This window comes from Salmo salar, chromosome ssa10 (assembly GCF_905237065.1).
Source record: "Salmo salar chromosome ssa10, Ssal_v3.1, whole genome shotgun sequence".
NCBI lineage: Eukaryota > Metazoa > Chordata > Actinopteri > Salmoniformes > Salmonidae > Salmo > Salmo salar.
In genome coordinates, this window is record NC_059451.1 from 64,595,719 (window position 1) to 64,621,865 (window position 26,147).

The following is a 26,147-nucleotide window of genomic DNA, read 5'->3' on the forward strand; positions in this document are numbered from 1 at the left end:
CCCGTTCAGAGCGCACACTGGACGCTCTGGCCAATAAGTAGGGTTGTTCCCAAAGCTCTGACCTCAAGATGACAGTCAAGCACCGAAGCTAACTGGCTAACATTGGCTAGCTACTTCCAGACACATAATGAGAGAACACCCCACCCTGACCATTTTACTCCCCCTAGCAGAGCTGGTTAGACTTTTTTCATGTTATTCAGAGTGTTGGTGACTGTAACTGTGCTGCTGGCAACAATTGAATTACGCTTTGTTGCCGACGTTTACTGACACCGGACATATTCAACGGGTGTTGAGCGTTCAAAAATCTTCAGTTATTCTGCGCTCTGGCACACTAAGATGAGAGTATTTTGTTAAGAAATGTAGCTAGCTAGGTAAACAATGAATCCCAACACATGACGTAACGTTAGTTAGCTAGCTAACAGTACACTAACTTGAAATGAAAATACTTTGTCAAAGTTTGAGTGCAGTCTTTTGTTAAGACATGTAGCTAGCCAGCTAAACAATGGACCATATTCACAATGCGTGATGTTACTACCCTGCATGAATCTGCAGGTAGATAACCAACCATGTTCTATGGCTATAACTAACGTTAGTCAAGCAAATGTGTCTGAAATACGAAGAATAAGATCATAACGTTAGCTAGTGACCCGGCCAGCTAACGTTAGCTAGCTAACAGTACACTTGAAATGAAACCACTCTCTGTCAAAATTAGAAATGTGAAATATCTGAAAAGGTAGCTAGCTAGACTATCTTACCAGTATACATCATGGTTGGATGTGTCTCCTGTCTGATACCATGCACGATGTAATCCAGACTGGTGTTTTCTCCATCTCCTTAGCTATCATACTCGAATTCCACTGATTTCAAAACATAACGTTAGCTAGCTAACAGTACACTTTAACTTGACATTAGGTTTATGCAGTTTTACTACACGACACATTGTTCAAAAAGTCGCGTTTGACACGATTACCTTGACATACTGACTATCTCCAATAGACAGACGCGTGCTATATGGCAGACCAATCCAAACTCATCTCTTGGTATGTCCAGCCCACTCATTATCTCAGCCAATCATGGCTAGCAGGAAGGTTGCTCCCTTTGTCTGTGGCTAAACCAACTAGGCTTGTAATTTAACAATTGTATTCGTATTTAAAGTTGGCATACAAGTTTGATATTAAGGCACATGAAAGTTCACATGTTCAAGAAGGCATTTCTGCCAAAAACCGCATTTTGATACAAAAAATGTTTACGTTCAAACAGCTCTCCTGTGAAGTTGTGACTTGCGACATACGCCTAGTTTCCTGAATCGGGTCACATGAAAATGGGTGCGGTCAAAAAGTGATTGAAATCAAATGGAATGACCCTCCTCTCTCTTCCTCATGTTCACGCTGTAAAAGTGAACGTGTTTTCACTTCTCAGTCAACCTACAGTACCAGTCAAAAGTTTGGACACACCTCCTCTTTCCAGGGGTTTTCTTTATTTTTTATATTTTCTACACTGTAGAATAATAGTGAAGACATCAAAACTATGAAATAACACATATGGAATTATATAGTAACCAAAAAAGTGTTTGACAAATCAAAATATATTTTATATTTGAGATTCTTCAAAGTAGCCACCCTTTGCCGCCTTGATGACAGCTTTGCACACTCTTAGCATTCTCTCAACCAGCTTCATGAAGAATGCTTTTCCAACAGTCTTGAAGGAGTTCCCACAATAACTATGTGTTATTTCATAGTTTTGATATCTTCACTATTATTCTACAATGTAGAAAATAGTAAAAAATAAAGAAAAACCCTTGAATGAGTAGGTGTCCAAACTTTTGAATGGTACTGTATGTGGAGAATATGCATTCTGAGTATCTATCTGCATAAGCCCCCCAGTGCGTAGATATAGCTCTATAGTACAAGCTAATAGAAGTAACATGATATGCCTCTTATTGCATGCGTTTCCTTTAAGTCCTTGTGGACAGGAACATCTAATGAATTATTGAAGCTTAATGCAATATTGGATATAACGTCCCTTGATCTGGGCTGAACTCACTTCAGTATAGTACTGTGCAGTCAGAGTTTATTGGAGTTGTATTTCATCCCTGCATACATTGGAGATGTCCCGCATTAAACATATGTTCTACTCCATTAACCCTAGGCCCTCCATGAGTCGTGACGTCACTTAATTAGGATGAATTACCACGGTCAACGTGAGGTTCACCCACTGCCGTTCATCCGGAGTTTCCCCCACCACCACCACCACTATATTACTACTCCTACTTATCTGCCATCAACAATGCTTTTTACACACTGGGTGATCTCCACCCCGGCCAGCTGCTCAACACATACATTTGCAGGGTAAACATGCTAATAATAATCATGCTTAAGAAGAGCAGGACGGAGAGAGCGAGGAAAGGATGGATAGAGGGAGAGAGGAACTTATGGTGGGAGTATGGGGTTGTTTTGATGTGCAGGAGAATAACCAACGGACTGGCAGGCTGGTTAAACAGGCTGGTTAAATTAACTTAAATGAGTTCAACTGCTATAACAGAAATCAACTAGAGACCGGCCACCCATCTGGCCCAAGGGATACTGTATGCAAATGGTTACAGTGTGATGCTGGTCTGGATAGAATATGAGGCACACACAAACACACAGAAATACACACACACACTGGTCCATGGAAACATAGAGCCTGGTTTGAGGCTGTGCCAAGTCAATAACTTGCTGATCCCTGTTGCTGTGTGTGTGTGTGTGTGCACACGTGTGCGTGCATGTGTCTGTGTGTGGTTGTGGTTGTGTGTCTCTGTGTGTAGTCTGTGTACCTGCTGCCACTCACCTCACACGGCACCGCTTCACAGTGAGGTCGTCATGGTAACGGTCAGCTATTGGAGGAGAGAGTTCTCTCTCTCCTTTCTGGTTGCATCCCAAATTACACCCTATTATGTAGGGAATAGGGTGTAATTTGTGATGCAGCCTCGGTCTGCCAACGCGGTCACCCTGACCTCAACACAGTTCAGCAATACAGTGAAGGTGCACAATAAGAGCACATTAAATCACTGATGTGGCTCAGGGGATGGATGATTCCATTCCCTCCCACTGTGTGTACCGTACATGTTTAAGTGTGTATGTGTTTCAGCATGTGTGTGACTTGAGATCTGGGTGAGATCTCTACATTTTCAAGAGATGGATGAAAATGTATGAAATATGCATCTGCATGCTTCACTGTACGTTTTATAACCATTTAGAATGTGTGATGGGTTGCTTTGGGAAGCTGTACAACACAAAATTATTTGTTTGTCTATATTGGGAAAATGGCAAGGAACGTGTTCACCATTTATAATTGGCTATTGAACAGCTAACGGATGATTAGTATACTAAGGTAATTTAAAGTTCAACACCTGTCAACATAAAAATGGAGGACAAAGCAGCAAATGCTCTCCATCCTCATCTGTTTTTGACAGATCTGGGGCAGGTCTAAGGAGGCTTGGAGGTTCATTGACTTACATCCAAGACAGAAAGGCAGACAGACAGACACAGTTAAACTAACAGAACTGGACAAATTTTACCTGATTTCAACTAACGGGGCCCAACTAGTATGGCCAGAGCTCATTTAGCCTATCGGGGCTCGAGTAGTGTGGCCTGATTTCAACTAATGGGGCTAAACTAGTGTGGACAGAGCTCAACTAGCCTATCGGCCAGTGTTGTAGTATTAGAGAGCGGTCTCAAGTCCGGTCTCAAGACCTTCGAGTGGTAATTGAGTGAGTACTCGTAATTTCTTCTTGAGACCTGCTGAGTAAAAATGTTTTAAAAAGTTATAATTATCAACTGTTCAGTCAATGCATATAACGGCTTTGCCAGGCCAAATATCCACACTCAATTCATGACATATTTATAAATATTATTTTCATAGTAGGCTTCCTAGTTTCCTCTTAAAATGATTGTCCTTTATTGAAAAATATCCTCAAACTTTGTTGCTCTTGTCGGAATTTCCTTGCCCCGCTGATAGGGGAGACTGGGGAAAATTGTTTGAGAGTCACGCACTTGTTAAGGGGAGACAAACAATGTTGTAGTTTTATCTATTATTTGATCATTTGTAGAGTGACTATTATTTTCAGCATGCATATTTTTTTTTACTATGCCTAAAGAATCCATATGTTCAACTGACATTAAATAATGTACATTAACACGGAAATACTGTACATTTTGAGCTCTCATTATCGTGGTGATCTGACACAATTACAGGGCACAACTAGTGTGGCCTGGGTGGGCAGAGAGGGCCTCAGAGGTGTTATAGAAAGTTTTGGTTTCCCAGAGAGGCAGGCGAGGGGGCAGCAGAGCCTCTCCACAGCCCTTAAGTTAGGGGGGGTGAAGTGGTTGGAGGGCCAAAACAAACCTATTTGATTACACGGGATCTGGCCTTCTGACCCCCAGTCTTTCAAATGTCAGGGGAGAGGGAAGGTAAAGGAGGTGAAGGAAGAGGCAAGGGCTGGGAGTAGAAGGGCTGTGGTTGGAATAGGGGGGATGCGGGGGATGGTTGGGGTTCACTTGAGTTCTTATGTAGAGGCTGGCTCATGAACCTGATTAAGCTGTGAGTGTGTGTGTGTGAGAGAGAGAGAGTTAGAGAGAGGAAGTATGCATAGGTGTGCGTCTGTGCATGTGTGTATGTGTGTGTGTGTGTACATCAGCTATTGCCCCTGTAGCTCAGTGCTGGGTGGCAGACACAGAGTCAGCTATTCCAATCACTCTCTCTCTCTAATCAGCAGCCACCCTCTCTCTCCTCATTGTAATGTGCTGCTTTAATATCCCATTGTTAAAGACACAATCAGTGCAGTTGATAGTAACCAAGAGAAAGAGGGAGAGAGAGAGGAGAGTGTCATCTGAAAGGTGCTGTGGTATAGTTCGGGTTGCGATTGGTGCCTGGAGAGAGAGAGAGAGGAGAGTGTGAGAGAAAGAGAGTTTTCTCGTCTGAAAGGTGCTGTGGTATGGTTCGGATTGCGGTTGGTGCCTGGAGAGAAAGAGAGAGAAAGAGAGAGAGAGAGAGAGAGAGAGAGAGAGAGAGAGAGAGGTGCTGGGGGCGAGCAAGGCAGCCCATACCCGCAGCATTTAAATGTAGCTCCCATTGGGAGGTTTTACGCTTCAGAATGGTTTCCTGTGACGTGGATTGTATGTTTGATTTGCGCTTTGAGGGGTTAGTGTTTTTCTCGGGAGGGGAGAATCTAGCACGCTCTCATTTCCGCACAACCAAAGAAAGTTGGCAGGCACAAGCAGAGGGATTTTGCTCTCCCTCCCTGTTAGAACCACATTTCTTTCTTCCTTTATTTCGTTCTTTCTTTCTTTATTTTCAGCTTTTTATTTTCTTCTTCTGTTGAGGTTTGCTCCAAGACTTATTCAATCTTGACAGATTGTTCTTAATATTTGGTGCTGTTTGAAGCGGGGCTGTTTTCATGGTTCCCTGGTCTGCCATGGGTTTGTGCTGATGCTCTAAGACAGAGAAAGAAAGATAAAATAAAGTACTGTGCTGAAAAGGGGAGAATTAACAAAAACATGCACACACGTGTACAGCAATGGAGGCTGCTGAGTGGAGGACAGCTCAAAATAATGTTTGGAACGGAGTAAATGGAATGGCATCAAACATATTGAAACCATGTCTTTGATGTATTTGATACCATTCCACCTATTCCACTCCAGCCATTACCTGAGCCCATCCTCACCAGGTGCCACGAACATCCTGTGGCATACAGACATACACGCACACACCTATATACATATACAGTGCCTACACACTATACCCCATAATGTCAAACTGAAATGTTTTACAAATTAATAAAAAATTAAAAGCTGACATGTCTTGAGTCAATAAGCATTCAACCCCTTTGTCATGCAAGCCTAAATAAGTTCAGGAGTAAAAATGTGCTGAACAAGTCACAAAATAAGTTGCATGGATTCACTCTATGTGCAATAATAGTATTTAATATGATTTTTGAATGACTACCTCATCTCTGTACCTCACACATAAAATTATGTGTAAGATCCCTCAGTCGAGCAGTGAATTTCAAACACAGATTCAACCACAAAGAACAGCGGGTTTTCCAATGCCTCAGAGATCAGATGAGTAAAAATACAAATAAACAGACATTAAATATCCCCTTGAGCATGATGAAGTTATTTTTTACACTTTTAATTAATACACCCAGTCACTACAAACTCAGTTGTCAGAGAGGAAGGAAACCGCTCAGGGATTTTACCGTGAGGCCAATGGTGACTTTAAAACAGTTACAGTGTTTAATGGCTGTGATAGCAGAAAACTGAAGATGGATCAACAACATTGTAGTTACTCCACAATACTAACCTAAATGATGGAGTGAAAAGAAGGAAGCCTGCACAGAATAAAAATATTACAAAACATGCATCCTGTTTACGATAAGGCACTAAAGTAATACTGCCAAAAATGTGGCAAAGCAATTCATTTTTTGGTCCTAAATACAAAGTGTTACGTATCGGGCAAATCCAATCCAACATATTACTGAGTACCACTCCATATTTTCAAGCATAGTGGTGGCTGCATAGTTTCAGGATAAAAAAGAAACAGAATGGAGCTAAGCACAAGCAAAATCCTAGAGGAAAACCTGGTTCAGTCTGCTTTCCACCGGACACTGGGAGATGAATTCACCTTTCAGCAGGACAATAACCTCAAACTTAAGGCCAAATCTACTTAAGTGATAATGCCTGAGAAGCCGGTGTTTGGAGGATACATTATATTGGCACGGGTCTCAAACTGTGCCAATATATCCTCCAAACACTGTCTTCGAGGGCAGTTTTACTTTAATACAACGGGCAACCAACATGTTCAAATAATGATTAACATATTTTCATAGAAAATGTTATTTTGATTAATTCATTCATACTATTTCATCCTTCCACGAGATATAGTCCCAACACAAATCTAGGGTTGCCATAGATGCATACGACCCAGTCATTAAGTCTTTTTGTTCTGTATCTATGGACGCGACCCTGTCGTTTGTTCTAAATTTTCTATTGCCATACTGGCTGGCAACGTTCTTATCCCTTGCTTGCTAGCTAGCCAACTACGGCTAACTTACAGTCACGTCAAACAGTCCGGCCAGAATAACAGCAAAGTAGCTGCATTTACATTTGTATAAGCTATTTTCTAGTGACATTTATTTGGATATATCCAAATCAATGAGCTATTGATGCGCGATTTCACCTGGCATAGATTATGTGCTCTCTCATCAGGACTACAAAACAGCTAACACAATCACTTCAAACTGAAGCTGGAAAGGCTGCAAACTAGTTACATTTTGTTTGACCTGTTTTGTATATATCCATAAAGATTATGCTAATTCATGATTTCGACTGGCTGAGATAAGCTGCCTGCCTGTCTGTCTCATCCTGACTCCCGACCCCTACACGTTCATTACTACGGGACAGCTGGAGATAGAATTTCAATATTCAAACAATGTTGCAAATGTCAGAGACACAGACAGCAAGGTTTATACAAATCTCCGCTGTTGAAAACCAAATGCTAGTCTAAAAGAAATGGGAGATAGTGTCTAGATGCTTTTTATAGTGTAGATCAAGTTTATAAATTGACTGGCTGGGCTGATGAGACAGTGGATTGCGCAGTGAGATGAAACAGAGTAAATAGGCATTTCAACGTCATAGCTTTAGCCGGTGGAAATTTATGGAATAGACACTGGCTGGAATGCGGTGTTAACCAATCAGCGTCAAGGATTAAAGGCTCTGCATGGTCAATCTGACATCTGCAGTGGCCATAGAGTATTTACTGCGATACGGCCTCTGCAGAAGTCAGGGAATTTATACTTCTTGTGCTTCGCGGAGCAGAGCAGATCTGTTGTGAAGGAAGTTGTCAAGAAAGTGAGTTTGTGTTTATACAGGACCTCTCACCTCCACCTGCCGTCAACCAACCAATGTCAATGTGGAGCTATACGGAGCCCTCTTCATTGTTACAAAATTTGGAGGGGCTCAGTACGGAGCTCTATTTGGCCTCTGCATGCCTCCAGAGGCTCCGCAATTGCGTCACACCCTCCATACGGCGCCTCCGACCACATTATAGGATCAAGCATAAATTGAGTTTTAGACCCACCCGTTGTATAAACTGGAGTTGCTTAGCAAGAAGACAGTACATTTTCCTGAGTCACAAAGTTGCAGTTTTGACTTAAATCTGTTTATAAAATCTATGGCTAGCCCTTAAAATGGTTGTCTAGCAATGATCAACAACCAATTTGACAGAGCTTGAAGAATTCTGAAATTAATAAATGGGCAAATGTTGCACAATCTAGGTGTGGGAAGCTCTTAGAGACTTACCCAGAATGACTCACAGCTGTAATCACTGCCAAAGGTGATTCTTCAATATATTGACTCAGGGGAATACTCATCTAATCAAGATATATTAATGTTTGATTTTTCATACATTTTCTACAAATGTTCAGATTTTTTTTCCACTTTAACATTACAGAGTATTTTGTGTAGACTGTTGACAAAAAAAAGCCAATTAAATCTATTTTAATCCCACTTTGTAACACAACAAAATGTCCAGGGGTGTGAATACTTTCTGAAGGCACTGAACACACACACACACACACACACACACACACACACAGTACATATGCTGTTTCACAATATTCTATAGTGGAATGAAAAGCCTTAGTACTAATTGCAGACAATGGATACCGGATGGGCAGTAGGTGCAGCAGGATTGGCCCAGGTTGTTCTGTTGGTTCAGCTGGTAGAGCACAGTGTAGGAAGCCTGCTGCTGTGGCCACACCTCATGGAGATCAGAAACATTAAGCCGTTCCGGGGTGCATCCCAAATGTTACCCTATTGTAGGGAATAGGGTGCCATTAGCTCTGGAGTTGATGTTATTCAGGAACAGAGAATGCACGATTACAGCTGCAGTTGTTCTAGAATTTGATGGGCCAGTTTTACAGACATAGTTTAGTCCAGGAAACTGGTCTTAAGACCACATACACCAATGGATCCTCTGCAGTTGTTGTAGAACACATTTTTGAACAGCATTTCTTCTGGAACTACACACACACACACACACATACACATGCATACACACACACAAAAATCCTGTTTTCATCTCCCTCCCTCTCTCCCTCCCTTCTTTCTTTACTTTCTTACAGTAAATGCATACTGTATTTGCACTCTGCTCGTGTCAAAGGATGATTAGCGTAACAGTCTCATCGCTGTTCGGAGAGCAGATGGAAAAGCTAACGGGTGTGGGCAAATTTTCTCTATAAAGTTGGTAGAACGAGCAGGCTTTCCCCAGGAGTGGTGGTATATGAGTTGGGCTGGGAGGGACTCTGCTAGTACCCATCCCCCCCATCTCATCATTTATTCTATTCCACAACAGAAAATCCATAGTTAGCCCTTTGAGGGGTGGTGTTTTTTTACAGTTAAACTGTGGAGTCTGTACACTAAACAATGTATCTTTGCATTACTGTTCACATAACCTTTTCTAATGTCAAAGTCACTAGATATTTGACATTTAACGACTTTAAGAGAATGTTGGGCATTTACAGAAAGCACATTGAAGAAATATCAAGTGTGTTTTGACCATTGGGAGCCCATAGATCGCATTCACAGAACCTATCCCACTACAGGAATGAAGCCTCATATTCCCAAAACCTCCCTAACTTCATGACAAACATCTGCACATTGTACAAACTAAGTAATAGATTTGGGATTGAGGCCACTACACAACAGTAAACAGAGAAGTGGTTATTGTTGTTGTTGGGGGGAGGGGGTTTGGGTGTTGAATAGTGTTAAGTAGATAGCAAGGCGACATGGTTCCACTACCTGTCTATACGCCCCCAACTATTAGGCCATCAAATTATCCAGAACCCTGGCTGTTCCGTTCAGCCACAGCGGAGGAGATGAAGGAGAAGAGGTGATGAGATGTACAGACGTTGTACGAACGGCAGAAGTTCAGAGCCAAGGATAGATTAAAGAAAAGAACACTGTCTGGCTGCGCTCCCATCCCGCCCATTAGCAAATTGGTTGTTGATTCTCTACAGACGTTTGTTGTTGGTGCTCCCCTGTACCAATAAAGACTGCGCAGCAAATGGGCCAAGGTTGATTTTTAAGTGTAAAATGTATAGTGTTGATTCAGGAGTTAAATTCACTCTGTAAGAGAGAAATTAACATTCAATGGTGTAAAGGATCCCCAGTTGTTAGTGTTAATAACCAGAGTTATTGTTTTACACTGTGGAGAGCAAAAAAGTCCCATCAGGTTACCTAACCCTGACAGTCAATCTGAATGCAGATTGCGGGTGAATAAATAATCCAACTGTATCCTAAATCTGTCTGGATTCCAATAGGAATTACAAATAACTTTGCAAGTATTTATTATTTTATAAGGAACACCATTAGCTACTGCTAAAGCAGCAGCTACTCTTCCTGGGGTCCACACGAAACATAAAACATGACATAATACATAACATTAATAGACAAGTACAGCACAGGGACAGAACTTCATGAATTTAAAATAAGAATACACACTTTCATACATTTATGCCTTACCATTCCATGCATCATTTACTCATTATATTGGCAATAGCCATTCGTTTTTCCATATATTGCGATCTTATGCTCTACTGTTACAATTGCTTTGTCTAAACAGGACTTGTTATCCTAATCTCATATCAACCTTGAATCCTGATATTCTAAACTCACAGCACCAGTTGTTCTGTCAACACCAGAGACAATCTCACATCACAAACCATCCGTGTCCTTGGTTCTTCTGCTTGATGCCAACACTATGCATAATTATGTGATTCACATATGATACTGAATGCAATCGCAACACATGAAAATGGAAATTAAATTATCATGTAGTGTTTCACCAGTCATTAACTTCTGCTCAGTTCCCCTGGCGTGAACAGAGTCACATATCATGTCGTATGGAGTTGTGCCTAAATTTCACATCCATACATATACAAATATATATACATACATACACATATATATACATACATACATATGCACACATTTTTTAGAATATACCTTTATTATTCCCCAAACCCTACCACCCTTCCCCCAATTGGAGTAAACTAATAAACAATAACACTTAGGCTTCTACCTTTAGTTTATACATACTATACACATTTTACACAATCTGTTTTACAATAGTTATATTTTGTTTGTTTTTAGTCCTTCCTCTATTTCTGATGTCCATCCAGTTTGATTTCTATTTGTAATTGTGCTATTTCACAAAATTTCTGAACCTATATGCATTTTGCAGACCCCATATGTTTTACATATGTTATCTTGTTGTTATTAGCCCCACCCTTCAGCTCCATTCAACCCCTCCCATCTATCTCTTAACACCATCCATTTTGGATTTCTACTGAACCTTTCTATTCTCATAGCTTCTACAGATTGTAAATTAAATAACATTTTTGCTCAAATAATTATTATATTATTGATTGATTGACTATGGCTTTTCAAATCACCCAGTATTGCTATCTGCAGCATTAGTTCTAGGTAACTGTTGCAATTCTTCAGCCATTCCTGGACCTGTGACCAAAAACGAGCTACATATGGACAGTGATAAAATAAATGATCTAACGACTCTGCCTCCTCACAGCAGAATCTGCAGAGCTGGGAAGATTGTATCCCCCATATATATTACATTCTATTGGTTGCAAGAATTTTGTATGAGAATTTAAATTGAAAAGTTTGATGATTTGAATCCGGCGTTGTTTTGCGTGTCAATTCATAAATGACGTAAATGTCAATGTAAAATAAACCATGTGCCATGGAATCAGAGAATCGAAAATTTCTTCCCAACTATTTTGCAATTTATATGGCACAGCTGTCAATTTTTTGGTCCTTAAATGAATTTGGTATATTTGGTATATATATATATTTATCACAGACATTTTCCTTACTTTTTCCCCCTTCCACTTGCCTCTTCCATTTTTGTGGTAATGCTGCAATTAGTTGGTTGAAATTTGGGTAGAGCAGACATTTCCATATGTCTGTGTTAGCTGCATGTGTGACATTATTTCACCAGTCCTATTTATGATATCATTTACAAAGATTATACCTTTTTTATTATTGAAAAATATGTTTTTTTTAATCAATTTGTTTATTTGAGTTTAACCACAATATTAGTTGTATTATTTGTTCTGTATTTTCAGGTGGATTAAACTGAAATTGCAACCAACTTTTGGAGATGATTTCGTTTTCAAATAACTGAAAGTGAGCAGTTGTAATCTGAATAAAGGGAAAAAGGCCATTCTTGAACATGGGGTTAGTACTTTACTAGAGAACCATTTCGGATTTACGTATAACTTTTGTATGACTGATGCCTTTAGTGAGAGGTCTATAATGCTTTTATATTTAATCATTTCTGCCCTCTGAATTTATATTCGTTATATAAATAGGCCCTTTTCATTTTGTCTGGCTTGCCATTCCATGTAAAATGCAATATTTTTTGTTCATATAATTTAAAAAGCAGGTCACTAGGTGTAGGCAAAACCATAAGCAAATAGGTAAACTGGGATATGAGTAAAGAGTTAATCAGGGTGATTTTTCCACAAATAGACAGGTAACAATATCTATTTTTTATAACTTTCTGTAAAAATTTATTGGAGTGAGATAATTTCTTTTTTTCGGGATATGTATACAGAGTATGTCCACATCCCCGTCAGACCATTTTATTGGTAAACTTCGCGGTAATATAAAAGTTGCATTTTTAGTGATCCAATACGTAATATAGTACACTTATCATAATTTGGTTTTAATCCAGAGAGGTTAGCAAAAGTATCTAGATCCTCTATGAGGCTGTGGACGGATCCAAATTGTGGTTTTAAAAGAAAAATGGGTATCCTGCAATGGGCATCCTGGGGTAAAGATTTGAAATTGTATTTTTATAGTGGATAAAAGTAGAGACTCAGAGCTAGAAAATGGTATATCATACACTACAGTTGAGGAACAATGGGAAAGTAATTCTGCTTTGAAAGTTGATGAACTTGTAATCTCAATTTTGGGAAAAAGGACCTTTACTGTTTTGGTAAACCTACTGGAGAGCTATTATTTTTTATATGTTTAACTTTTCTTACCCTTTTTCGTGATATCCAATTAGTAGATACAGTCTTGTCTCATTGCTGCAGCTCCCGTACGGACCCAGGAGAGGCGAAGGTCGAGAGCCATGTGTCCTCATAAATACGACCTTGCCAAGCCGCAAGGTCTGCTCGCTTAACCCGAAGCCAGCCGCACCAATGTGTTGGAGGAAACACTGTACAACTGGCGACCGTGTCAATGTGCATGCGCATGGCCCGCCACAGGAGTTGTTAGAGCACGATGTGACAAGGACATCCTGGCCGGCCAAACCCTCTCCTAACCTGGATGACGCTGGGCCAATTGTGCGCCGCCTCATGGGTCTCCCGGTCGCGGCCGGCTGCGGCACAGCCCGGGATTGAACCCGGGATAGTGAAGCCTCAGGCTTTGCTTTAGTCCGCTTCACCACTCGGGAAGCGAGTGGTTTGTCTACACCCATTCAGCATCGTTCACACCCTCTTAAGCTTTAGCCCCAACCATCTCTTCAAGGATTCACGTGAGGCCGGGTACTAAACAACCAAAGTTTCCAGACTAAAGGCTGGTTTATACTAGATCTATCAACAGTTGTCACAGTGGCATCATGAACATTCTAAAGTATAAAAAAGTATAAACACAAAAAATCTGGCTGCATGACATCAGCAGCCTGATGGTCCAAAATAGCATGACTAGTGTATTTTAACACCAATAGACCCACCTGTTTAAACCGGAATTTAGTATATGTCAATCTAGCAAACCAGGCTACTAAAAATCTACTTTCTAAACAATGTTTTGGTTTATTTCTAGCTTGTTAGCAAGCTAGCTAATGTTAAGTCAGCTGGCTAGCCAGTTCAAATAATGACCATATCATATAGCTGACAATGTCTTCACTTTAGCTCATTTTTCTTCATTATTACAGGAAAATAAACTAACAATAAGATTAGTATTTACAAGTTAATGGCGAGCCAATTACAGAAAATAGCTTACGGTTGTGAGTGTGATGAAATAAAAGCAGGGCATTCCACCGGAGAATTTTAGAACTTGGACACTGTCTCGTTGGCCATTACCATATCTAGTAAACACATTCTATATGAAATAAAATCTTAGTTTATTTGTCACATGCACAGGATACAGAAGGTGTAGTGAAATGTTTACTTGCATAGCTAGCTTGCTAAACAATGAACCATAATCCCAACTCATAACGTTACTACCCTCCATGAACCTGCAGGTAGCTAACCAACTAGGTTCACTGTTAGCTAGCTAACATTTGGCTATAACTACCAATGCAAATGTCTCTGAGATACTAATAATATTACTACAAAGATCATACACGTAACGTTAGCTAGTGAGGCCAGCCAGCTAATCTTAGCTTGCTAGCTAACAGTACGCTTTAACTTGAAAGGAAAACAACTTTTTGACAACATTAGAAACGTATAATATCTGAAAAGGTAGCTAGCTAGGCAATCTTACCCGTATACATGGATGGAACCTTCTCTCTCTCTGTCACAGATGCCAAGGTTGCCCTTAGTTTGAAGATGTTGTCTGGAAACAGGTGTTTTATACAACAGCCTTCTGTGTATTCTCTTTTCGACTCCCTCTCCATATTTTCAATTAAATGCCAACATTTTCTCCATCTCCTTAGCTATCATACTCTAATTCCACCGGGCATTCCACTGATTTCAAAACTCAGTCTTCCAGAAAGTGGAGAGCAACACTTTTGCAATTCTACTACCTGATATCTTTAAAAAAATCTGTGTTAGAAAGGACTACCTACAGATACTGACCAGGTCATGTTATTGACAGAAATGTGCTACATGGCAGACCAATCCAAACACATCTCTCGGCATGTCCAGCCCATCCATTATCTCTGTCAATCATGGCTAGTGGGAAGGTTGCTGATCTTTTCTTCGGCTAAACCAACTAGGCTCATAATTTAACAATTATATTCCTAATTATAGATGGCATACACATTTGTTATTATGGCACATGTTCCAGAAGGCATTTCTGCAAAAAAACTAATTTTGATTAAAGAAAAGTTTACGTTCAAATGCCTCTAATATGAAGTAGTGACGCACGACATACGCCTAGTTTCCTGAAACGAGTCACAATTACCAACCACAATGGGTTTCCTGCGGTAACATGTAATATCTTGAACACGTAGGCCTTTTTGTTACATTACCACCTGCTATGGGTTTCATTAAGCATGATGCAACATTCATGCCTTGAATCGTGTGAAGTTTCCTCCCACTAGAGTTTCAACTTAATGGTTTCGACCTCAGCAACTTGTCTTACATTTCCATTTTCAGTCCCTATATCATATTCACACACAACAGCATCCACCAGTCACATAAACTCAGCAAAAAAAGAAACGTCCATTTTTCAGGCCCTATTTTTCCAAGATAATTCGTAAAAATCCAAGTAACTTCACAGATCTTCATTGTAAAGGGTTTAAACACTGTTTCCCAGGCTTGCTCAATGAACCATAAACAATTAATGAACATGCACTTGTGGAACGGTCGTTAAGACACTAACAGCTTACAGACGGTAGGCAATTAAGGTCACAGTTATGAAAACTTAGGACACTAGAGGCCTTTCTACTGACTCTGAAAAACACCAAAAGAAAGATGCCCAGAGTCCCTGCTCACCTGTGTGCATGATGTGGACTGCAGATGTGGCCAGGGCAATACATTGCAATGTCCGTACTGTGAGAAGCATAAGACAGCGCTACAGGGAGACAGGATGGATAGCTGATCATCCTCGAGGTGGCAGACCACGTGTAACAACACCTGCACAGGATCGGTACATCCGAACATCACACCTGTGGGACAGGTACAGGATGGCAACAACAACTGCCCGAGTTACACCAGGAACGCACAATCCCTCCATCAGTGCTCAGACTGTTCGCAATAGGCTGAGAGAGGTTGGGCTGAGGGCTTGTAGGCGTGCTTTAAGGCAGGTTCTCACCAGACATCACTGGTAACAACGTCGCCTATGGGCACAAACCCACCGTCACTGGACCAGACAGGACTGGCAAAAAGTGCTCTCACTGACGAGTTCCGGTTTTGTATTACCAGAGGTGATGGTCGGATTTGCATTTATCATTGAAGGAATGAGCATTACACCGAGGCCTGTACTCTGGAGCGGGATCGATTTGGAGGTGGAGGGTCAGTCATGGTCTGGGGCGGTATGTCACAGCATCATTGGACTGAGCTTGTTGTCATTGCAGGCAATATCAACGCTGTGCGTTACAGGGAAAACATCCTCCTCCCTCATGTGGTACCCTTCCTGCAAGCTCATCCTGACATGACCCTCCAGCATGGCAATGCCACCATCCATACTGCTAGTTCTTTGCGTGATATCCTGCAAGACAGGAATGTCAGTGTTCCGCCATGGCCAGAAAAGAGCCTGGATCTCAATCCCATTGAGCAGGACTGGGACCTGTTGGATCGGAGGGTGAGGGCTAGGGCCATTCCACCCAGAATTGTACAGGAACTTGCAGGTGCCTTGGTGGAAGAGTGGGTAACATCTCACAGCAAAAACTGGCAAATCTGGTCTAGTCCATGAGGAGGAGATGCACTGCAGTACTTAATGCAGCTGGTGGCCACACCAGATACTGACTGTTACTTTTGATTTTGACCCCCCCTTTGTTCAGGGACACATTATTCCATTTCTGTTGTCTGTGGAACTTGTCTGTGGAACTGTCTGTGGAACTTGTTCTGTTTATGTCTCAGTTGTTGAATCTTGTTATGTTGATACACATATTTACATATGTTAAGTTTGCTGAAAATGAACACAGTTGACAGTGAGAGGACATTTATTTTTTGCTGACATATTTGTTTGCTGACACACATATTAGTACATGCACACATATCAGTACATACAGTGACATCAGAAAGGGTTCAGACCCCTTGACTTTTTCCACTCTTGTTACGTTACAGCCTCATTCTAAAATGGATTAAATGAAAAAAACACAATACCGCATAATGACAAAGTGAAAACAGTTCTTTAGAAATGTTTGCAAATGTATAAAAATAAAAAAAACATAAATACCTTATTTACATAAGTATCCAGACTCTTTGCCACTGAAGGGTGGCTAAGAGACTAAATTGAGCTCAGGTGCATGCTGTTCACATTGATCATCCTGTGGTAAATTCAATGGACTGGACGTGATTTGGAAATGCACACATCTGTCTATATAAGGTCCACAGTTGACAGTGCATGTCAGAGCAAAAACCAAGCCATGAGGTTGAAGGAATTGTCCATAGAGCTCCGAGACAGGATTGTGTCGAGGCACAGATATGGGGAAGAGTACCAAAAATTATCTGCAGCATTGAAGGTCCCCAAGAACACAGTGGCCTCCGTCATTCTCAAATGGAAGAAGTTTGGAACACCAACACTCTTCCTACAGCTGGCCGTCCGGCCAAACTGAGCAATCGGGGGAGAAGGACCTTGGTCAGGGAGGTGACCAAGAACCCGATTGTCACTCTGACAGAGCTCTAGAGTTCCTTATAGAAGGAGAACAATCTCTGCAGCGCTCCAGCAATCAGGCCTTTAAGGTAGAATGGTAGGACGGAAGCCACTCCTCAGTAAAAGGCACATGACAGCCTGCTTGGAATTTGCCAAAAGGCACCTAAAGGACTCTCAGACCATGAGTGCAAGAGTCTCTGTTCTGATGAAACCAAGATTGAACTCTTTGGCCAAGCGTCACGTCTGGAGGAAACCTGGCACTATCATCTACGGTGAAGCATGGTAGTATCAGAGTCATCCTGTGGGGAAACATTTCAGTGGCAGGGACTGGGAGATTAGTCAAGATCTAAGAAAATATGAAAGGAGCAAAGTACAGAGATCCTTGATGAAAACCTGCTCCAGAGCGCTCAGGACCTCAGACTGGGGGCGAAGGTTCACCTTCCAACGGGACAACGACCCTAACCACACAGCCAAGACAACGCAGGAGTGGCTTCAGGACAAATCTCTGAATGTCCTTGAGTGGCCCAGTAAGAACCTGGACTTGAACCCGATCGAACGTCTCTGGAGAGACCTGAAAAAAGCTGTGCAGCGATGCTCCCCATCCAACCTGACAGAGCTTGAGAGGATCTGCAGAGAAGAATGGGAGAAACTCCCCAAATACAGATGTGCCAAGCTTGTAGCATCATACCCAAGAAGACTCAAGGCTGTAACATGTGTAAAAAAGTCCACAATAACGGATTTTCCACAATTTTTGAATGCAAGCACATTCAGATCGACACACAGTGGTGTTATAATAGGCACCTAGCCCCAACAGGTTAAACTGTTTGAAATTGGGTCCACGCTCAAAGAGGTGAGTCTAGTTAACCTATGCATGGTTGAGGTGTTGGACAAGAAAAAGCTCATTGGCTAATAGCGCCCATTTTGTTCTAGTTCTTTGAAAATTCTACACAGATGCTACTGTCACGTCCTGACCAGTAATAGGGGTTATTTGTTATTATAGTTTGGTCAGGACGTGGCAGGGGTGTTTGTTTCATGTGGTTTGGGCTATGTATTTAGGTAGAGGGGTGTTTGGTTTATGTGGTCCGGGGTTTGTTAGTCTATGTTCTATGTTAATATATGTTCTATATTCTATCTAGTCTTTTGTATTTTTATGTGTAGTTAATTGGGGTTGGACTTTCAATTGGAGGTAGCTGGTTATTGTTGCCTGTGATTGAGGGTCCTATAATTAGGAGTTTGTTTTTCATGGGTTTTGTGGGAGATTGTGCTTGTTTAGCTGTGTGCCTGACAAGACTGTCCAGTTTGTTTGTGGTTTGTATACATATTTTGTGTTTTCCTTCTTCACCAAATAAAAAGAAGATGAGTGTACATTTTCCCGCTGCGTCTTGGTCTCTACCCTACGACACCCGTGACAGCTACATACAACATTTGGTGCTGATCGGTCCAACGGTTTTGGAGAAGAAGACTTTTAAAGTTGTCGACATCATCAGAAATGGTCCAAAATATATCAAAACCATACTGTTTGATTTTGAGTTTTGATATTTGGCAAGCGTGTTAAGGAGTACAGAAGTAGCTCATCCTAGAGCAATATGTCCAATCTGTCCTGATGGTGGCACAGTGGGCCCACAGCTGGAACCCTGGCATTGCTGCTTGTAGCTTTAATTAGGGGTTCAAGCAGGGTTCAAGCAGCGAATCTGGTGAAACCCTATTACACTGAACAAAATTGTAAATGCAACATGCAACAATTACAAAGATTTGAATGAGTTACAGTTCAGATAAGGAAATCAGTCAAATAATTTGCTGTTGTTGTTAGAATGATATACTATTGGATATAGTGTATTTGTATTTTTTATTGTTTTAGTCAGTATTTGTATTGTGGCTGTGTAATTGTCCTTACGATCCCAGGGACTACGGGTGCAAATGTGACCCGTTTCAGCAAACTAGGCTTATGTGACGGGTCACTACTTCATACGAGAACCATTTGAACTTCATCTTTTTTTTCAAAATGCGTTTTTTGGCAGAATGGCCTTCTGGAACATGTGAACTTTCATGTGACTTAATACATTTTTTCTATGTCGTCTCTAAATACTAATAAAATTGTTAAATTATGAGCTTGGTTGGTTTAGCCACAGAAAAAGCCAGCGACCCTCCCACTAGCCATGATTGGCTGAGAGATGAGTTTGGATTGGTCTGCCATATAGCACGCTTCTGTCTATTTGAGCTGTTAGTATGTGTAGGTAATCAGGTCTAACGTCACTTTATAAAAAATATATTGCTTATTAGAACTGCATAAGTGTTGCTATCCACTTTCTGGAGGACCGAATTTTGAAATCAGTGGAGAGTATGATAGCTAAGGAGAAGGAGAAAACACCTGTCTCTGGATTACATGTTCAAACTAAGGGCAACCACGGCATCCGTGTCAGCGAGAAGCATCCAACCATGATGTTTACGGATAAGATAGTCTAGCTATTTACATTTTCAGATATTACACATTTGTAATTTTGACAAAGTCGTTTTTACTTCAAGTTAAAGTGTACTGTTAGCTAGCTAGCTAATGTTAGCTGTCTGGCCTGCTAGCTAACGTTACATGTATGATCTTATTATTTGTATCTCAGACAGTTGCTTGACTGGTTATAGTTTAACCTCTTGGGGCTAGGTGGGACGCTAGCGTGCCACCCGTGGTGCACTCCATCAACAGCAGGTGCATTTCAAGAGCGGCAAATTTGAATCCAAATAAATGTCAAAATTCAAATTTTTCAAAAATACAACTATGTTACACCATTTGAAAGATAAACATCTCCTTAATCTAACCACGTTTTACGATTTCAAAAAGGTTTTACGGCGAAAGCATAAATTTAGAGTATGTTAGGACAGTACATTTACAAGAGTTGTGTGTAATGTTTTGTCAAGTCAAAGACAGGGTCACCAAAACCATAAAACCAGCTAAAATGATGCACTAACCTTTTACAATCTCCATCAGATGACACTCCTAGGACATTATGTTAGACAATGCATGCATTTTTAGTTCTATCAAGTTCATATTTATATCCAAAAACTGCGTTTTACTATGGCATTGATGTTGAGGAAATCGTTTCCCTCCAATAACCGGCAGTCAAGTCAGCGTAACAAATTAAATAATTAAAATTAGAAAACATTGGTAAAATATTATATTGTCATTTAAAGAATTATAGATTTACATCTCTTGAACGCAATCAACTTGCCAGATTTAAAAATAACCTTACTGGGAAATCACACTTTGCAATAATCTGAGCACTGCGCCCAGAAAAATACGCGTTGCGATACAGACTAGACGTCATGTTGGGGAGATCTAAAATCGAAAATACTATGTAAATAATCCATTACCTTTGATTCTCTTCATCAGATGTCACTTCCAGGTATCACAGGTCCATAACGAATGTAGTTTTGTTCAAAAAAGCTCATCATTTATGTCCAAAAATCTCCGTCTTGTTAGCACATGATGTAAGCCAGCCGGACTTCTCGTCATGAACGAGGGGAAAAAATATATTTCCGTTCGTTCAAACATGTCAAACGTTGTATAGCATAAATCATTAGGGCCTTTTTTAACCAGAACATGAATAATATTCAAGGTGGACGAATGCATACTCTTTTATAACGTATTGGAACGAGGGTACCCAAGATGAACTCGCGCGCAAGGTGTCTAATGGGCCATCATCGTTCCATGGCTCTTGTTCGGTCAGATCTCCCTCCAGAAGACTCAAAACACTTTGTAAAGGCTGGTGACATCTAGTGGAAGCAATAGGAAGTGCCAAAATATTCCTAAACCCCTGTGTTTTTCAATGGGATAGGTTTAAAGTCAATACAACACATCAGGTATCCACTTCCTGTCAGAAAATGTCTCAGGGTTTTGCCTGCCAAATGAGTTCTGTTATACTCACAGACACCATTCAAACAGTTTTGGAAACTTTAGAGTGTTTTCTATCCATATATAATAAGTATATGCATATTCTAGTTACTGGGTAGGATTAGTAACCAGATTAAATCGGGTACATTTTTTTTTATCCAGACGTGCAAATGCTGCCCCCTAGACCCAACAGGTTAATGTTAGCTGGCTAACATTGAAACTGGTTGGTTAGCCACCTGCAGATTCATGCAGGTTAGTAACATCATGAGTTGGGATTATGGTTCATCGTTTACCTAGCCAACTAGCAAGCTAGCTACATGTATAACAAAAGACTCCACTATGCAAGTAACCATTTCGGGTGCGTTCATAAATTCAGTCTGGCCATCTACTCCGATTTCAGAGCACTCTCATCTGAGTGTGCCAGAGCGCAGAATAACTGATGAATTTACGAACTCTCAGCATAATTAAATTGTTGCCAGCAGCACAGTTACAGTCACCAACACTCAGGATAACATGAAAACAGCATAACCAGCTGTTTTCTAGGGCGAGTAAAATGGTCAGAGTTGGGTGTTCTCTCATTTGTGTCTGGAAGTAGCTAGCAAGTTAGCCAATGTTAGCCAGTTAGCTTGGGTGCTTGACTGCTGTTGTGAGGTCAGAACGCTCGGATAAACCCTACTCATCGGCCAGAGCGTTCAGTGTGTGCTATGAACTCTCAGAGAGCGAAATGCTCTGAATTTTACAAATGGACAATCTGACAGCACAGTTGCAGTCACCAACGTTCTTGATAACACAAAAACAGCCTAACAGCTTTGATAGGGCGAGTAATGTTCAATGAGCTGTTCTCTCATTTGTGTCTGGAAATAGCTAGCAAGTTAGCCAGTTAGCTTGGATGCTTGACTGCTGTTAGTACAGAATGCTCAGATCACACTTAAAGAGATGGGTCGGGCTAAAGCTTAAGAGGGTGCGAACGATGCTGAATGGGTGTAGACAAAGAAGAGCTCTCCATTTGGTACCAAAACATTAACATTTTCTCAAAAGTGAGGTTACAAGTTTATCAACTTTTAAAGCAGAATTACTTTCCCATTGTTCCTCAAATGCAGTGTATGATATACCATTTTGTAGCTCTGTGTCTGCTTTTATCCAATGTAAGAAATACCATTTCAAATTTTGCTACATTAGGCGGTCAGTCACAAATTAGCTTTTGGTTAACCCTGGCACATTTACATGGATATTTCATTCTAGTAATATTGATGTTGATTAATGTGTATTGTCCTCTATAAATAAATAATAAAAAGTACACTTTGATCCAGAGCATCCAAGATATGCTCAATGGGTTACAAGTCTGGTGAGTATGCAGGCCATGGAAGAACTGGGACATTTTCAGCATCCAGGAATTGTGTACAGATCCTTGCGACATGGGGCCATGCATTATCATGCTGAAACACGAGGTGATGGTGGCGGATGAATGGCACGACAATGGGCCTCTGGATCTTATCAAATTGCCATCGATAAAATGTAACTGTGTTCATTGTCCATAGCTTATGCCTGCCTATACCATAACCCCACCATGGGGTACTCTGTTCACAACGTTGAGATCAGCAAACCGCTCGCCCACACAATTCTGTACATGCTGTCTGCCATCTGCCCGGTACAGTTGAAACCGGGATTCATCTGTGATGAGCACACTTCTCCAGTGTGCCAGTGGCCATCGAAGGTGAGCATTTGCCCACTGAAGTTGGTTACGATGCCGAACTGCAGTCAGGTCAAGATCCGGTTGAGGATGACGAGCATGCAGATGAGCTTCCATGAGACGGTGTGTGACAGTTTGTGCAAATTCTTTGGTTGAGCAAACCCACAGTTTCATCAGCTGTCCGGTTGTCTAGTCTCACACAATACAGCAGGTGAAGAAACCGGAAATGGTGGTCCTGGGCTGATGTGATTATACGTGGTCTCCGGTTGTGAGAACAGTTGGATGTAATGCCAAATTCTCTGAAACAACATTGGAGGCAGCTTTTCGTAGAGAAATTAACATGAAATTCTCTTCCAACAGCTCTGGTGGACATTCCTGCTAATTCCACAACTACACAACTACTGACCACAACTAATGACCATGATTACTGACCACAACAACACACCTACTGACCACACAATTACTGACCACAACCGCACAACTACTGGACACAACCAAACAACTACTAACCCCACAACAACTGACCACAATGACACAATTACTGACCACACAACTACTGACCACAACCACACAATTACTGACCACACAACTACTGACCACAACCACACACATTCTGACCACACTACTACTGACCACAACCACACAAATTCTGACCACACAACTACTGACCACACACCTACTGCCCACAACTACTGATCACAACTACTGACCAGCACTACACAACTACTGGCCACAACTACTGACATCAATTACTGACCACAACCACACAACTACTGACCACAACTACTGAACACAGCTACTGCACACAATTCCTGACCACAACCATACACCTAGTGACTACACCTGCCGATCACTACTACTGAACCACAAAACTAATGACCAGAACCCCACAACTACTGACCACAACCACACAACTACTGACCACACAACATCTGACCACACAACTACTGGCCACACAACTACTTACCAAAACCCCACAACTGACCACAGAGCTACTGACCACTCAACTACTGAACCACACAAGTACTGATCACAATTGACCACAACTACTTACCACAACCACACAGCTACTGACCACAACTACTGACCACAACCACACTACTGACCACTCAACTACTGAAGCAGACAACTACTGACCACACAAATACTGATCACAATTGACCACAACTACTTACCACAACCACACAGCTACTGACCACAACTACTGACCACAACCACACTACTGACCTCTCAACTACTGAAGCAGACAACTGCTGACCACAAAAGTACTGACCACAATTGAACAAAAATACTGGCCACAACTACTGATCAGTACTGAACGCAACTACTGACGAGAACTACTGACCACAGCTACTGACCATAACCAAACAACTACCTACCAAAAACAACTGAACCAGAACCTCAGCTAACCGCTCTCTCGTGTCTCATCATTGATTAGTCCAAACTGAGCCGTTGCTATTGATATTGTCAGATGCAGAGGTGCACATGTGGCAAATGACTGACCAAAACCACACAACTACTGACCAAAATGACTGACCACAACCACACAACTATTGGCCACAACTACAAACCACACAACTACTGAGCACAACTACACAACTACAGACCACAACTACAACTACTGCTACAGATGCTGGTTCAATACCTGTGCTGGCCTCGACTGGGAGACCCATGAGATGACTATAGGTTTTTGGTTTCTCTCCCTCTAAAAACAATAATAAATAATTCTAAATAACAAACTGGCTTTATTTACAAATTGGCAACAATGTCTCGCCCCAGGTTCAAGAATGGCCTTTTTCTCGTCATTTTATGTTATTTGAAAACCAAATAATCTCCAAAATATTGTTATTTTTTAAACAAAGTGATTATTATTATTAATTTAGAACGATATAAAAGCCCCTTGGATATTCTCACAGATATATTATTAACCCTGTTAATAGCAGGACAATATATATTGGTTATATTGTTCATGGCTCCTGAGTGGCGAACAAAAGCGCGCAAGGTTCAAGGCACGAGGTCAAGGGGTACAGGATGGGCCGCAGAGCCACGCACAGAAGACAGACCTAGCCCATGGGGAAGGGAGGAGGAGGGAGGCGCTGACTAGGGAAACGTTCCCGCTGTTATAGCAGGTAGCTGGACAATAGACTTGCCTAGATGGATGGTAGCGGGAGAATTCTATAGTCAAATGTATTTCTAAGTTAGGTTCTAAGTTAAGTATTATTATTATTATTATTATGTATCACATCCGACCATGATTGGGAGTCTCATATGGCGGCGCACAATTGGCCCAGCGTTTCTCTCCCTCTAAAGACAGAAATAAATGTTTTGTCCTTTTCAAATATTATTTTGGCCTTTATTCAGATTACAATCGCTAACTTTTGTTTTTTTGAAAATGAAATAACCTCCAAAATATCAAGATGATGGCACAGTCATATAGCCCAACACCTACATAAAGCTGAGTGACTCACTCATCCATGGCTTTGGATCAGAATAAATAAGTACCAACATTCTTTATGATCGTCTTTAATAAATAAATGTTTTGGTTATCCTGATCTGGATACCATGTACAATATTATAATAGCCCATTATGGGTATTAGCAGGACAATATACCTTTACCAACACCTCTCTGTATTTTGATACTTTGTGGATGGGGCCACCGCATCGCAACTCAAAATGCGTTGCTACAGATACACATGCCGGCCGCCACTGGAAGACCTATGAGGCGGCTTTTGGTTTTAATTTAGAATCCTCCAATCCTCTATATGTAGCTATTGGCAGAGAGTCACGTCATATTTCTAGATATACCGTAGGCGACATGAGTCTCACTAGTGTTGAGTAATGTGCTGTTAAAAGTGGTGTATGTCTTATTTATTTAACATTTACATTTTAGTCATTTAGCAGACACTCTTATCCAGAGCGACTTACAGTAGTGAATGTATACATTTCATGCATTTTTATTTTATTTATTTATTTATTATTTTGTACTGGCCCCCCATGGGAATCGAACCCACAACCCTGGCGTTGCAC